Source organism: Chiloscyllium plagiosum, unplaced genomic scaffold (assembly GCF_037043375.1).
Source record: "Chiloscyllium plagiosum isolate Xiang-an unplaced genomic scaffold, Cpla_swu_hap1 HiC_scaffold_47, whole genome shotgun sequence".
NCBI classification, from domain to species: domain Eukaryota; kingdom Metazoa; phylum Chordata; class Chondrichthyes; order Orectolobiformes; family Hemiscylliidae; genus Chiloscyllium; species Chiloscyllium plagiosum.
This window is the reverse complement of record NW_028270185.1, coordinates 24,978,765-24,999,353: the sequence shown is the minus strand read 5'-3', so window position 1 is coordinate 24,999,353 and position 20,589 is coordinate 24,978,765.

Sequence of the window (20,589 nt, the reverse complement as noted above, 5' to 3'; positions counted from 1 at the left end):
CACACACACACCAACACACAAAATTTCACACACACTTACACACACATAAACACACACACTAACACACACACACTTACACTTACCCACACAAACTTACACACACACTTACACACAAACTCACACTTACACACATTTACACACACAAACACCTATACACTTACACACACACACGCAAACACACACACTACACACTTACAGACATACGCAAAGAAACACAAACACTTACACACACACTCCTTACAGGCACACACTTATACACACTACGTGTACACTACACGCACACTTAAACACATAAACACACACATACACACATGCAAACACACACATACACATACAAACACACACATATAGACACACACACAAATGCACACATACACATACAAACACACACACATTACACACACACAAACACACAAAGTACACACCCACACTTACACACACCTACACACAAACACACACTTACACACTAAAACACACAAAAACACATACACACTTACACACACACAAACACACACACATACACACACAAACACACACTTACATACACAAACACATACACAAAAACACATACACACTTTCACTCACACACAATCACACACATATAGACACACACACACAAACACACATAGACTCACAAACACACACACTTACACACACAAACACACACTACACACCCACACTTACACACACCTACACACAAAAACAAACTTACACACACTTACACAAACACATACACCCTTACACACACACACTTACACTCACACACAAACATACACGTAAACACACACACATGCTCTCACACACACTTACACACGCACTTACACAGACAAATACAAACACACAAACACACACAGGCACATACACACACTCACTTATGCACACACAAACACACAATCACACACACAAACACACGCACACAAACACACACACTTGCACATACAAACACACACACTTACACTCACACGACACACACACAAACACATACACACATGCAAACACACATATACACATACAAACACACACATATAGACACACACAATCACACACACACACTTCACACCCACACTTGCACACACCTACACACAAACACACACTTACACACACTCCTTACACGCACACACTTATACACACTACGCACACACTATACATACACTTAAACACACAAACACACACATACACACATGCAAACACACACACATACACATACAAACACACACATATAGACACACACACATACACACAAACACACACACATTACACACCCACATTTACACACACCTACACACTAATAAATACTTACACACACAAACACATACACACTTACACACACTCTTACACTCACACACACACACACACAAACACGCATAATCACACACTTACACTTACACACGCAAACACACACTTACCCACACACTTACACACATTTACACACATAAACACATACACACTTACTCACACACACTTAAACTCACACACACACAAACACACAGACACACACTTACACACGCACACACCTTACACTCCCACACATACACACACACTACGCGCACACCACACACACTTACACACACACAAACACACATAAAAACACACGCAAACACCCACAAATACACACAAACACAAAGATACAAACACACAAACACACACACATGCACACAAACACGCACTTACACACACACAAATGTGCACACTCATATACACACCCATATACACACACACATACATGTACACATACACACACTTACAGACACACATAAACACACACACATGCACACATACTTACACACGCACATGCACGCATGCTTACACACAATTAATTACACTCAGATGACCACACACACACTTACACACACACACAAACACACACACATACACACGCTGCACACCCACGCACACACTTACACATGCAAACACACAGTTACACTCACACGACCACACACACGCCTACACACACACATAAACACACACACGCACTTCACACAAACACTGAACACACACTTACACACAAGCACAAACTTACTCACACACCAACACACAAAATTTCACACACACTTACACACACATAAACACACACACTAACACACACACACACTTACCCACACAAACTTACACACACACTTACACACAAACTCCCACTTACACACATTTACACACACAAACATCGATACACTTACACACACACACTCACGCAAACACACACACTACACACTTACAGACATACGCAAAGAAACACAAACACTTACACACACACTCCTTACAGGCACATACTTATACACACTACGTGTACACTACACGCACACTTAAACACATAAACACACACAGACACACATGCAAACACACACATACACATACAAACACACACATACACAAAAACACACACTACACACTACACACCCACATTTACACACACCTACACACTAATACACACTTACACACACAAACACATACACACTTACTCACACACACTTACACTCACACACACACAAACACAAACACACACTTACACACACACACACACCTTACACGCCCACACTTACACACACACTAAGCGCACACTGAACACACTTACACACACACAAGCACACCTACACACAAACACAAACATACACACACTTACACAAACACATACACCCTTACACACACACTTACACTCACACACAAACACACACGTAAACACACACACATGCTCTCACACACACTTACACACGCACTTACACAGACAAATACAAACACACAAACACACACAGGCACATACACACACTCACTTATGCACACACAAACACACAATCACACACACAAACACACGCACACAAACACACACACTTGCACATACAAACACACACACTTACACTCACACGACACACACACAAACACATACACACATGCAAACACACACATACACATACAAACACACACATATAGACACACACAATCACACACACACACTTCACACCCACACTTGCACACACCTACACACAAACACACACTTACACACACTCCTTACACGCACACACTTATACACACTACGCACACACTATACATACACTTAAACACACAAACACACACATACACACATGCAAACACACACACATACACATACAAACACACACATATAGACACACACACTTACACACAAACACACACACATTACACACCCACATTTACACACACCTACACACTAATAAATACTTTCACACACAAACACATACACACTTACACACACTCTTACACTCACACACACAAACACGCAAACACACACACTTACACTTACACATGCAAACACACACTTACCCACACACTTACACACATTTACACACACAAACACATACACACTTACTCACACACACTTAAACTCACACACACACAAACACACAGACACACACTTACACACGCACACACCTTACACTCCCACACATACACACACACTAAGCGCACACCACACACACTTACACACACAAACACACATAAAAACACACGCAAACACCCACAAATACACACAAACACAAAGATACAAACACACAAACACACACACATGCACACAAACACGCACTTACACACACACATGCACGCATGCTTACACACAATTAATTACACTCAGATGACCACACACACACTTACACACACACACAAACACACACACATACACACGCTGCACACCCACGCACACACTTACACATACAAACACACACTTACACTCACACGACCACACACACGCCTACACACACACATAAACACACACACGCACTTCACACAAACACTGAACACACACTTACACACAAGCACACACTTACACACACACCAACACACAAAATTTCACACACACTTACACACACATAAACACACACACTAACACACACACACACTTACCCACACAAACTTACACACACACTTACACACAAACTCCCACTTACACACATTTACACACACAAACACCGATACACTTACACACACACACTCACGCAAACACACACACTACACACTTACAGACATACGCAAAGAAACACAAACACTTACACACACACTCCTTACAGGCACACACTTATACACACTACGTGTACACTACACGCACACTTAAACACATAAACACACACAGACACACATGCAAACATACACATACAAACACACACATATAGACACACACATACACAAAAACACACACACTACACACCCACATTTACACACACCTACACACTAATACACACTTACACACACAAACACATACACACTTACGCACACTCTTACACTCAAACACACATAAACACACACTTACACACACACACGCAAACACACACACTTACCCACACACTTACACACATTTACACACACACAAACACATACACACTTACTCACACACACTTACACTCACACACACACAAAAACAAACACACACTTACACACACACACACACCTTACACGCCCACACTTACACACACACTAAGCGCACACTGAACACACTTACACACACACAAGCAGACATAAATACACACGCAAACACCCACACATACACACAAACACAAAGATACAAACACACAAACACACACACACATGCACACAAACACGCACTTACACACACACACATGTGCACACTCACATACACACCCATATACACACACACTTACATGTACACATACACACACTTACAGACACACATAAACACACACTTAGAGACACACATACGCACACACATGCACGCATGCTTACACACAATTAATTATACTCAAATGACCACACACACTTACACACACACAAACACACACACACATACACACGCTGCACACCCACGCACACACGTACACATACAAACACACACACTTACACTCACACGACCACACACACGCCTACACACACATATAAACACACACACGCACTTCACACACACACTGAACACACACTTACACACAAGCACACACTTACACACACACCAACACACAAAATTTCACACACACTTACACACACATAAACACACACACTAACACACACACACTTACACTTACACACACAAACACACAAACGTACACACACTTACACACAAACTCCCACTTACACACATTTACACACACAAACACCGATACACTTACACACACACAAATGTGCACACTCATATACACACCCATATACACACACACTTACATGGACACATACACACACTTACAGACACACATAAACACACACACATGCACACATACTTAAACACGCACATGCACGCATGCTTACACACAATTAATTACACTCAGATGACCACACACACGCTTACAAACACACACAAACACACACACATACACACGCTGCACACACTTACACATACAAACACACACTTACACTCACAAGACCACACACACGCCTACACACACATAAACACACACACGCACTTCACACACACTGAACACACACTTACACACAAGCACACACACACACCAACACACAAACTTTCACACACACGTACACACACATAAACACACACACTAACACACACACACTTACACTTACCCACACACTTACACACAAACTCACACTTACACACATTTACACACACAAACACCTATACACTTACACACACACACTCGCGCAAACACACACACTACACACTTACAGACATACGCAAAGAAACACAAACACTTACACACACACTCCTTACAGGCACACACTTATACACACTACGTGTACACTACACGCACACTTAAACACATAAACACACACATACACACATGCAAACACACACATACACATACAAACACACACATATAGACACACACACAAATACACACATACACACACAAACACACACACATTACACACACACAAACACACAAAGTACACACCCACACTTACACACACACCTACACACAAACACACACTTACACACTAAAACACATACACACTTACACACACACAAACACACACACACACACACACACACACAAACACACACTTACATACACAAACACATACACAAAAACACATACACACTTTCACTCACACAGAATCACACACATATAGACACACACACACAAACACACATAGACTCACAAACACACACACATACACACACAAACACACACTACACACCCACACTTACACACACCTACACACAAACACAAACTTACACACACTTACACAAACACATACACCCTTACACACACACTTACACTCACACACAAACACAGACGTAAACACACACACATGCTCTCACACACACTTACACACGCACTTACACAGACAAATACAAACACACAAACACACACAGGCACATACACACACTCACTTATGCACACACAAACACACAATCACACACACAAACACACGCACACAAACACACACAATTGCACATACAAACACACACACTTACACTCACACGACACACACACAAACACATACACACATGCAAACACACACATACACATACAAACACACACATATAGACACACACAATCACACACACACACTTCACGCCCACACTTGCACACACCTACACACAAACACACACTTACACACACTCCTTACACGCACACACTTATACACACTACGCACACAATTTTCATACACTTAAACACACAAACACACACATACACACATGCAAACACACACACATACACATACAAACACACACATATAGACACACACACATACACACAAACACACACACACTACACACCCACATTTACACACACCTACACACTAATAAATACTTACACACACAAACACATACACACTTACACACACTCTTACACTCACACACACACACACAAACACGCATAAACACACACTTACACTTACACACGCAAACACACACTTACCCACACACTTACACACATTTACACACACAAACACATACACACTTACTCACACACACTTAAACTAACACACACACAAACACACAGACACACACTTACACACGCACACACCTTACACTCCCACACATACACACACACTAAGCGCACACCACACACACTTACACACACAAACACACATAAAAACACACGCAAACACCCACAAATACACACAAACACAAAGATACAAACACACAAACACACACACATGCACACAAACACGCACTTACACACACACACAAATGTGCACACTCACATACACACCCATATACACACACACTTACATGTACACATACACACACTTACAGACACACATAAACACACACACGCACTTCACACAAACACTGAACACACACTTACACACAAGCACAAACTTACACACACACCAACACACAAAATTTCACACACACTTACACACACATAAACACACACACTAACACACACACACACTTACCCACACAAACTTACACACACACTTACACACAAACTCCCACTTACACACATTTACACACACAAACACCGATACACTTACACACACACACTCACGCAAACACACACACTACACACTTACAGACATACGCAAAGAAACACAAACACTTACACACACACTCCTTACAGGCACACACTTATACACACTACGTGTACACTTCACGCACACTTAAACACATAAACACACACAGACACACATGCAAACACACACATACACATACAAACACACACATATAGACACACACATACACAAAAACACACACACTACACACCCACATTTACACACACCTACACACTAATACACACTTACACACACAAACACATACACACTTACGCACACTCTTACACTCACACACACAAACACACATAAACACACACTTATACACACACGCAAACACACACACTTACCCACACACTTACACACATTTACACACACACAAACACATACACACTTACTCACACACACTTACACTCACACACACAAACACAAACACACACTTACACACACACACAGACCATACACGCACACACTTACACACACACTAAGCGCACACTGAACACACTTACACACGCACAAGCACACATAAATACACACGCAAACACCCACACATACACACAAACACAAAGATACAAACACACAAACATTCACACACATGCACACAAACACGCACTTACACACACACACATGTGCACACTCACATACACACCCATATACACACACACTTACATGTACACATACACACACTTACAGACACACATAAACACACACTTAGAGACACACATACGCACACACATGCACGCATGCTTACACACAATTAATTATACTCAAATGACCACACACACTTACACACACACAAACACACACACATACACACGCTGCACACCCACGCACACACTTACACATACAAACACACACACTTACACTCACACGACCACACACATGCCTACACACACACATAAACACACACACGCACTTCACACACACACTGAACACACACTTACACACAAGCACACACTTACACACACACCAACACACAAAATTTCACACACACTTACACACACATAAACACACACACTAACACACACACACTTATACTTACACACACAAACACACAAACTTACACACACTTACACACAAACTCCCACTTACACACATTCACACACACAAACACCGATACACTTACACACACACAAATGTGCACACTCATATACACACCCATATACACACACACTTACATGTACACATACACACACTTACAGACACACATAAACACACACACATGCACACATACTTACACACGCACATGCACGCATGCTTACACACAATTAATTACACTCAGATGACCACACACACATTTACACACACACAAACACACACACATACACACGCTGCACACCCACGCACACACTTACACATACAAACACACACTTACACTCACAAGACCACACACACGCCTACACACACATAAACACACACACGCACTTCACACACACACTGAACACACACTTACACACAAGCACACACACCAACACACAAAATTTCACACACACTTACACACACATAAACACACACACTAACACACACACACTTACACTTACCCACACAAACTTACACACACACTTACACACAAACTCACACTTACACACATTTACACACACAAACACCTATACACTTGCACACACACACTCACGCAAACACACACACTACACACTTACAGACATACGCAAAGAAACACAAACACTTACACACACACTTCTTACAGGCACACACTTATACACAATACGTGTACACTACACGCACACTTAAACACATAAACACACACAGCCACACATGCAAACACACACATACACATACAAACACACACACATAGACACACACACACACACAAACACACACACATACACACGCTGCACACCCACGCACACACTTACACATACAAACACACACTTACACTCACAAGACCACACACGCGCCTACACACACATAAACACACACACGCACTTCACACACACACTGAACACACACTTACACACAAGCACACACACACACCAACACACAAAATTTCACACACACAAATACACACATACACACACAAACACACACACATTACACACACACAAACACACAAAGTACACACCCACACTTACACACACACCTACACACAAACACACACTTACACACTAAAACACACAAAAACACATACACACTTACACACACACAAACACACACACATACACGCACAAACACACACTTACATACACAAACACATACACAAAAACACATACACACTTTCACTCACACACAATCACACACATATAGACACACACACACAAACACACATAGACTCACAAACACACACACACATACACACAAACACACACTACACACCCACACTTACACAAACCTACACACAAACACAAACTTACACACACTTACACAAACACATACACCCTTACACACACACACTTACACTCACACACAAACACACACGTAAACACACACACATGCTCTCACACACACTTACACACGCACTTACACAGACAAATACAAACACACAGACACACACTTACACACGCACACACCTTACACTCCCACACATACACACACACTAAGCGCACACCACACACACTTACACACACAAACACACATAAAAACACACGCAAACACCCACAAATACACACAAACACAAAGATACAAACACACAAACACACACACATGCACACAAACACGCACTTACACACACACACAAATGTGCACACTCATATACACACCCATATACACACACACATACATGTACACATACACACACTTACAGACACACATAAACACACACACATGCACACATACTTACACACGCACATGCACGCATGCTTACACACAATTAATTACACTCAGATGACCACACACACACTTACACACACACACAAACACACACACATACACACGCTGCACACCCACGCACACACTTACACATACAAACACACACTTACACTCACACGACCACACACACGCCTACACACACACATAAACACACACACGCACTTCACACACACACTGAACACACACACAAACACACACACATACACACGCTGCACACCCACGCACACACTTACACATACAAACACACACTTACACTCACAAGACCACACAAACGCCTACACACACATAAACACACACACGCACTTCACACACACACTGAACACACACTTACACACAAGCACACACACACACACCAACACACAAAATTTCACACACACTTACACACACATAAACACACACACTAACACACACACACTTACACTTACCCACACAAACTTACACACACACTTACACACAAACTCACACTTACACACATTTACACACACAAACACCTATACACTTGCACACACACACTTACGCAAACACACACACTACACACTTACAGACATACGCAAAGAAACACAAACACTTACACACACACTTCTTACAGGCACACACTTATACACAATACGTGTACACTACACGCACACTTAAACACATAAACACACACAGCCACACATGCAAACACACACATACACATACAAACACACACACATAGACACACACACACACACACAAACACACACACATTACACACACACAAACACACAAAGTACACACCCACACTTACACACACACCTACACACAAACACACACTTACACACTAAAAAACACAAAAACACATACACACTTACACACACACAAACACACACACATACACGCACAAACACACACTTACATACACAAACACATACACAAAAACACATACACACTTTCACTCACACACAATCACACACATATAGACACACACACACAAACACACATAGACTCACAAACATACACACACAAACACACACTACACACCCACACTTACACACACCTACACACAAACACAAACTTACACACACTTACACAAACACATACACCCTTACACACACACACTTACACTCACACACAAACACACACGTAAACACACACACATGCTCTCACACACACTTACACACGCACTTACACAGACAAATACAAACACACAGACACACACTTACACACGCACACACCTTACACTCCCACACATACACACACACTAAGCGCACACCACACACACTTACACACACAAACACACATAAAAACACACGCAAACACCCACAAATACACACAAACACAAATATACAAACACACAAACACACACACATGCACACAAACACGCACTTACACACACACACAAATGTGCACACTCATATACACACCCATATACACAGACACATACATGTACACATACACACACTTACAGACACACATAAACACACACACATGCACACATACTTACACACGCACATGCACGCATGCTTACACACAATTAATTACACTCAGATGACCACACACACACTTACACACACACACAAACACACACACATACACACGCTGCACACCCACGCATACACTTACACATACAAACACACACTTACACTCACACGACCACACACACGCCTACACACACACATAAACACACACACGCACTTCACACACACACTGAACACACACACAAACACACACACATACACACGCTGCACACCCACGCACACACTTACACATACAAACACACACTTACACTCACAAGACCACACAAACGCCTACACACACATAAACACACACACGCACTTCACACACACACTGAACACACACTTACACACAAGCACACACACACACACCAACACACAAAATTTCACACACACTTACACACACATAAACACACACACTAACACACACACACTTACACTTACCCACACAAACTTACACACACACTTACACACAAACTCCCACTTACACACATTTACACACACAAACACCTATACACTTGCACACACACACTTACGCAAACACACACACTACACACTTACAGACATACGCAAAGAAACACAAACACTTACACACACACTTCTTACAGGCACACACTTATACACAATACGTGTACACTACACGCACACTTAAACACATAAACACACACAGCCACACATGCAAACACACACATACACATACAAACACACACACATAGACACACACACACACAAACACACACACATTACACACACACAAACACACAAAGTACACACCCACACTTACACACACACCTACACACAAACACACACTTACACACTAAAAAACACAAAAACACATACACACTTACACACACACAAACACACACACATACACGCACAAACACACACTTACATACACAAACACATACACAAAAACACATACACACTTTCACTCACACACAATCACACACATATAGACACACACACACAAACACACATAGACTCACAAACACACACACACATACACACACAAACACACACTACACACCCACACTTACACACACCTACACACAAACACAAACTTACACACACTTACACAAACACATACACCCTTACACACACACACTTACACTCACACACAAACACACACGTAAACACACACACATGCTCTCACACACACTTACACACGCACTTACACAGACAAATACAAACACACAAACACACACAGGCTCATACACACACTCACTTATGCACACACAAGCACACACACAAACACACGCACACAAACACACACACTTGCACATACAAACACACACACTTACACTCACACGACACGCACACAAACACATACACACATGCAAACACACACATACAAATACAAACACACACATATAGACACACTCAATCACACACACACACTTCACACCCACACTTGCACACACCTTCACACAAACACACACTTACACACACTCCTTACACGCACACACTTATACACACTACGCACACACTATACATACACTTAAACACACAAACACACACATACACACATGCAAACACACACACATACACATACAAACACACACATATAGACACACACACATACACACAAACACACACACACTACACACCCACATTTACACACACCTACACACTAATAAATACTTACACACACAAACAAACACACACTTACACTCACACGACACACACACAAACACATACACACATGCAAACACACACATACACATACAAACACACACATATAGACACACACAATCACACACACACACTTAAACCCACACTTGCACACACCTACACACAAACACACACTTACACACACTCCTTACACGCACACACTTATACACACTACGCACACACTATACATACACTTAAACACACAAACACACACATACACACATGCAAACACACACACATACACATACAAACACACACATATAGACACACACACATACACACAAACACACACACACTACACACCCACATTTACACACACCTACACACTAATAAATACTTACACACACAAACACATACACACTTACACACACTCTTACACTCACACACACACACACAAACACGCATAAACACACACTTACACTTACACACGCAAACACACACTTACCCACACACTTACACACATTTACACACACAAACACATACACACTTACTCACACACACTTAAACTCACACACACAGAAACACACAGACACACACTTACACACGCACACACCTTACACTCCCACACATACACACACACTAAGCGCACACCACACACACTTACACACACACAAACACACATAAAAACACACGCAAACACTCACAAATACACACAAACACAAAGATACAAACACACAAACACACACACATGCACACAAACACGCACTTACACACACACAAATGTGCACACTCATATACACACCCATATACACACACACATACATGTACACATACACACACTTGCAGACACACATAAACACACACACATGCACACATACTTACACACGCACATGCACGCATGCATACACACAATTAATTACACTCAGATGACCACACACACGCTTACAAACACACACAAACACACACACATACACACGCTGCACACCCACGCACACACTTACACATACAAACACACACTTACACTCACAAGACCACACACACGCCTACACACACATAAACACACACACGCACTTCACACACACACTGAACACACACTTACGCACAAGCACACACACACACCAACACACAAAATTTCACACACACTTACACACACATAAACACACACACTAACACACACACACTTACACTTACCCACACAAACTTACACACACACTTACACACAAACTCACACTTACACACATTTACACACACAAACACCTATACACTTACACACACACACTCACGCAAACACACGCACTACACACTTACAGACATACGCAAAGAAACACAAACACTTACACACACACTCCTTACAGGCACACACTTATACACACTACGTGTACACTACACGCACACTTAAACACATAAACACACACATACACACATGCAAACACACACATACACATACAAACACACACATATAGACACACACACAAATACACACATACACACACAAACACACACACATTACACACACACAAACACACAAAGTACACACCCACACTTACACACACAAACACACAAACACACACTTACACACTAAAACACACAAAAACACATACACACTTACACACACACAAACACACACACATACACACACAAACACACACTTACATACACAAACACATACACAAAAATACATACACACTTTCACTCACACACAATCACACACATATAGACACACACACACAAACACACATAGACTCACAAACACACACACATACACACACAAACACACACTACACACCCACACTTACACACACCTACACACAAACACAAACTTACACACACTTACACAAACACATACACCCTTACACACACACACTTACACTCACACACAAACACACACGTAAACACACACACATGCTCTCACACACACTTACACACGCACTTACACAGACAAATACAAACACACAAACACACACAGGCACATACACACACTCACTTATGCACACACAAACACACAATCACACACACAAACACACGCACACAAACACACACACTTGCACATACAAACACACACACTTACACTCACACGACACACACACAAACACATACACACATGCAAACACACACATACAAATACAAACACACACATATAGACACACAATCACACACACACACTTCACACCCACACTTGCACACACCTACACACAAACACACACTTACACACACTCCTTACACGCACACACTTATACACACTACGCACACACTATACATACACTTAAACACACAAACACACACATACACACATGCAAACACACACACATACACATACAAACACACACATATAGACACACACACATACACACAAACACACACACACTACACACCCACATTTACACACACCTACACACTAATAAATACTTACACACACAAACACATACACACTTACACACACTCTTACACTCACATACACACAAACACGCATAAACACACACTTACACTTACACACGCAAACACACACTTACCCACACACTTACACACATTTACACACACAAACACATACACACTTACTCACACACACTTAAACTCACACACACACAAACACACAGACACACACTTACACACGCACACACCTTACACTCCCATACATACACACACACTAAGCGCACACCACACACACTTACACACACAAACACACATAAAAACACACGCAAACACCCACAAATACACACAAACACAAAGATACAAACACACAAACACACACACATGCACACAAACACGCACTTACACACACACACAAATGTGCACACTCATATACACACCCATATACACACACACATACATGTACACATACACACACTTTCAGACACACATAAACACACACACATGCACACATACTTACACACGCACATGCACGCATGCTTACACACAATTAATTACACTCAGATGACCACACACACACTTACACACACACACAAACACACACACACATACACACGCTGCACACCCACACGCACACTTACACATACAAACACACACTTACACTCACACGACTACACACACGCCTACACACACACATAAACACACACACGCACTTCACACACACACTGAACACACACACAAACACACACACATACACACGCTGCACACCCACGCACACACTTACACATACAAACACACACTTACACTCACAAGACCACACACACGCCTACACACACATAAACACACACACGCACTTCACACACACACTGAACACACACTTACACACAAGCACACACACACCAACACACAAAATTTCACACACACTTACACATCCATAAACACACACACTAACACACACACAATTACACTTACCCACACAAACTTACACACACACTTACACACAAACTCACACTTACACACATTTACACACACAAACACCTATACACTTACACACACACACTCGCGCAAACACACACACTACACACTTACAGACATACGCAAAGAAACACAAACACTTACACACACACTCCTTACAGGCACACACTTATACACACTACGTGTACACTACACGCACACTTAAACACATAAACACACACATACACACATGCAAACACACACATACACATACAAACACACACATATAGACACACACACAAATACACACATACACACACAAACACACACACATTACACACACACAAACACACAAAGTACACACCCACACTTACACACACACCTACACACAAACACACACTTACACACTAAAACACATACACACTTACACACACACAAACACACACACACACACACACAAACACACACTTACATACACAAACACATACACAAAAATACATACACACTTTCACTCACACACAATCACACACATATAGACACACACACACAAACACACATAGACTCACAAACACACACACATACACACACAAACACACACTACACACCCACACTTACACACACCTACACACAAACACAAACTTACACACACTTACACAAACACATACACCCTTACACACACACTTACACTCACACATAAACACAGACGTAAACACACACACATGCTCTCACGCACACTTACACACGCACTTACACAGACAAATACAAACACACAAACACACACAGGCACATACACACACTCACTTATGCACACACAAACACACAATCACACACACAAACACACGCACACAAACACACACACTTTCACATACAAACACACACACTTACACTCACACGACACACACACAAACACATACACACATGCAAACACACACATACACATACAAACACACACATATAGACACACACAATCACACACACACACTTCACGCCCACACTTGCACACACCTACACACAAACACACACTTACACACACTCCTTACACGCACACACTTATACACACTACGCACACACTATACATACACTTAAACACACAAACACACACATACACACATGCAAACACACACACATACACATACAAACACACACATATAGACACACACACATACACACAAACACACACACACTACACACCCACATTTACACACACCTACACACTAATAAATACTTACACACACAAACACATACACACTTACACACACTCTTACACTCACACACACACACACAAACACGCATAAACACACACTTACACTTACACACGCAAACACACACTTACCCACACGCTTACACACATTTACACAAACAAACACATACACACTTACTCACACACACTTAAACTAACACACACACAAACACACAGACACACACTTACACACGCACACACCTTACACTCCCACACATACACACACACTAAGCGCACACCACACACACTTACACACACAAACACACATAAAAACACACGCAAACACCCACAAATACACACAAACACAAAGATACAAACACACAAACACACACACATGCACACAAACACGCACTTACACACACACACAAATGTGCACACTCACATACACACCCATATACACACACACTTACATGTACACATACACACACTTACAGACACACATAAACACACACACGCACTTCACACAAACACTGAACACACACTTACACACAAGCACAAACTTACACACACACCAACACACAAAATTTCACACACACTTACACACACATAAACACACACACTAACACACACACACACTTACCCACACAAACTTACACACACACTTACACACAAACTCCCACTTACACACATTTACACACACAAACACCGATACACTTACACACACACACTCACGCAAACACACACACTACACACTTACAGACATACGCAAAGAAACACAAACACTTACACACACACTCCTTACAGGCACACACTTATACACACTACGTGTACACTTCACGCACACTTAAACACATAAACACACACAGACACACATGCAAACACACACATACACATACAAACACACACATATAGACACACACATACACAAAAACACACACACTACACACCCACATTTACACACACCTACACACTAATACACACTTACACACACAAACACATACACACTTACGCACACTCTTACACTCACACACACAAACACACATAAACACACACTTACACACACACGCAAACACACACACTTACCCACACACTTACACACATTTACACACACACAAACACATACACACTTACTCACACACACTTACACTCACACACACAAACACAAACACACACTTACACACACACACAGACCTTACACGCACACACTTACACACACACTAAGCGCACACTGAACACACTTACACACGCACAAGCACACATAAATACACACGCAAACACCCACACATACACACAAACACAAAGATACAAACACACAAACACACACACACATGCACACAAACACGCACTTACACACACACACATGTGCACACTCACATACACACCCATATACACACACACTTACATGTACACATACACACACTTACAGACACACATAAACACACACTTAGAGACACACATACGCACACACATGCACGCATGCTTACACACAATTAATTATACTCAAATGACCACACACACTTACACACACAAACACACACACACATACACACGCTGCACACCCACGCACACACTTACACATACAAACACACACACTTACACTCACACGACCACACACACGCCTACACACACACATAAACACACACACGCACTTCACACACACACTGAACACACACTTACACACAAGCACACACTTACACACACACCAACACACAAAATTTCACACACACTTACACACACATAAACACACACACTAACACACACACACTTACACTTACACACACAAACACACAAACGTACACACACTTACACACAAACTCCCACTTACACACATTTACACACACAAACACCGATACACTTACACACACACAAATGTGCACACTCATATACACACCCATATACACACACACTTACATGTACACATACACACACTTACAGACACACATAAACACATACACATGCACACATACTTACACACGCACATGCACGCATGCTTACACACTTACTCACACACACTTACACTCACACACACACAAACACAAACACACACTTACACACACACACACCTTACACGCCCACACTTACACACACACTAAGCGCACACTGAACACACTTACACACACACAAGCACACATAAATACACACGCAAACACCCACACATACACACAAACACAAAGATACAAACACACAAACACACACACACATGCACACAAACACGCACTTACACACACACATGTGCACACTCACATACACACCCATATACACACACACATACATGTACACATACACACACTTACAGACACACATAAACACACACACATGCACACATACTTACACACGCACATGCACGCATGCTTACACACAATTAATTACACTCAGATGACCACACACACACTTACAAACACACACAAACACACACACATACACACGCTGCACACCCACGCACACACTTACACATACAAACACACACTTACACTCACAAGACCACACACACGCCTACACACACATAAACACACACACGCACTTCACACACACACTGAACACACACTTACACACAAGCACACACACACACACACCAACACACAAAATTTCACACACACTTACACACACATAAACACACAGACTAACACACACACTTACACTTACCCACACAAACTTACACACACACTTTCACACAAACTCCCACTTACACACATTTACACACACAAACACCTATACACTTACACACACACACTCACGCAAACACACACACTACACACTTACAGACATACGCAAAGAAACACAAACACTTACACACACACTCCTTAC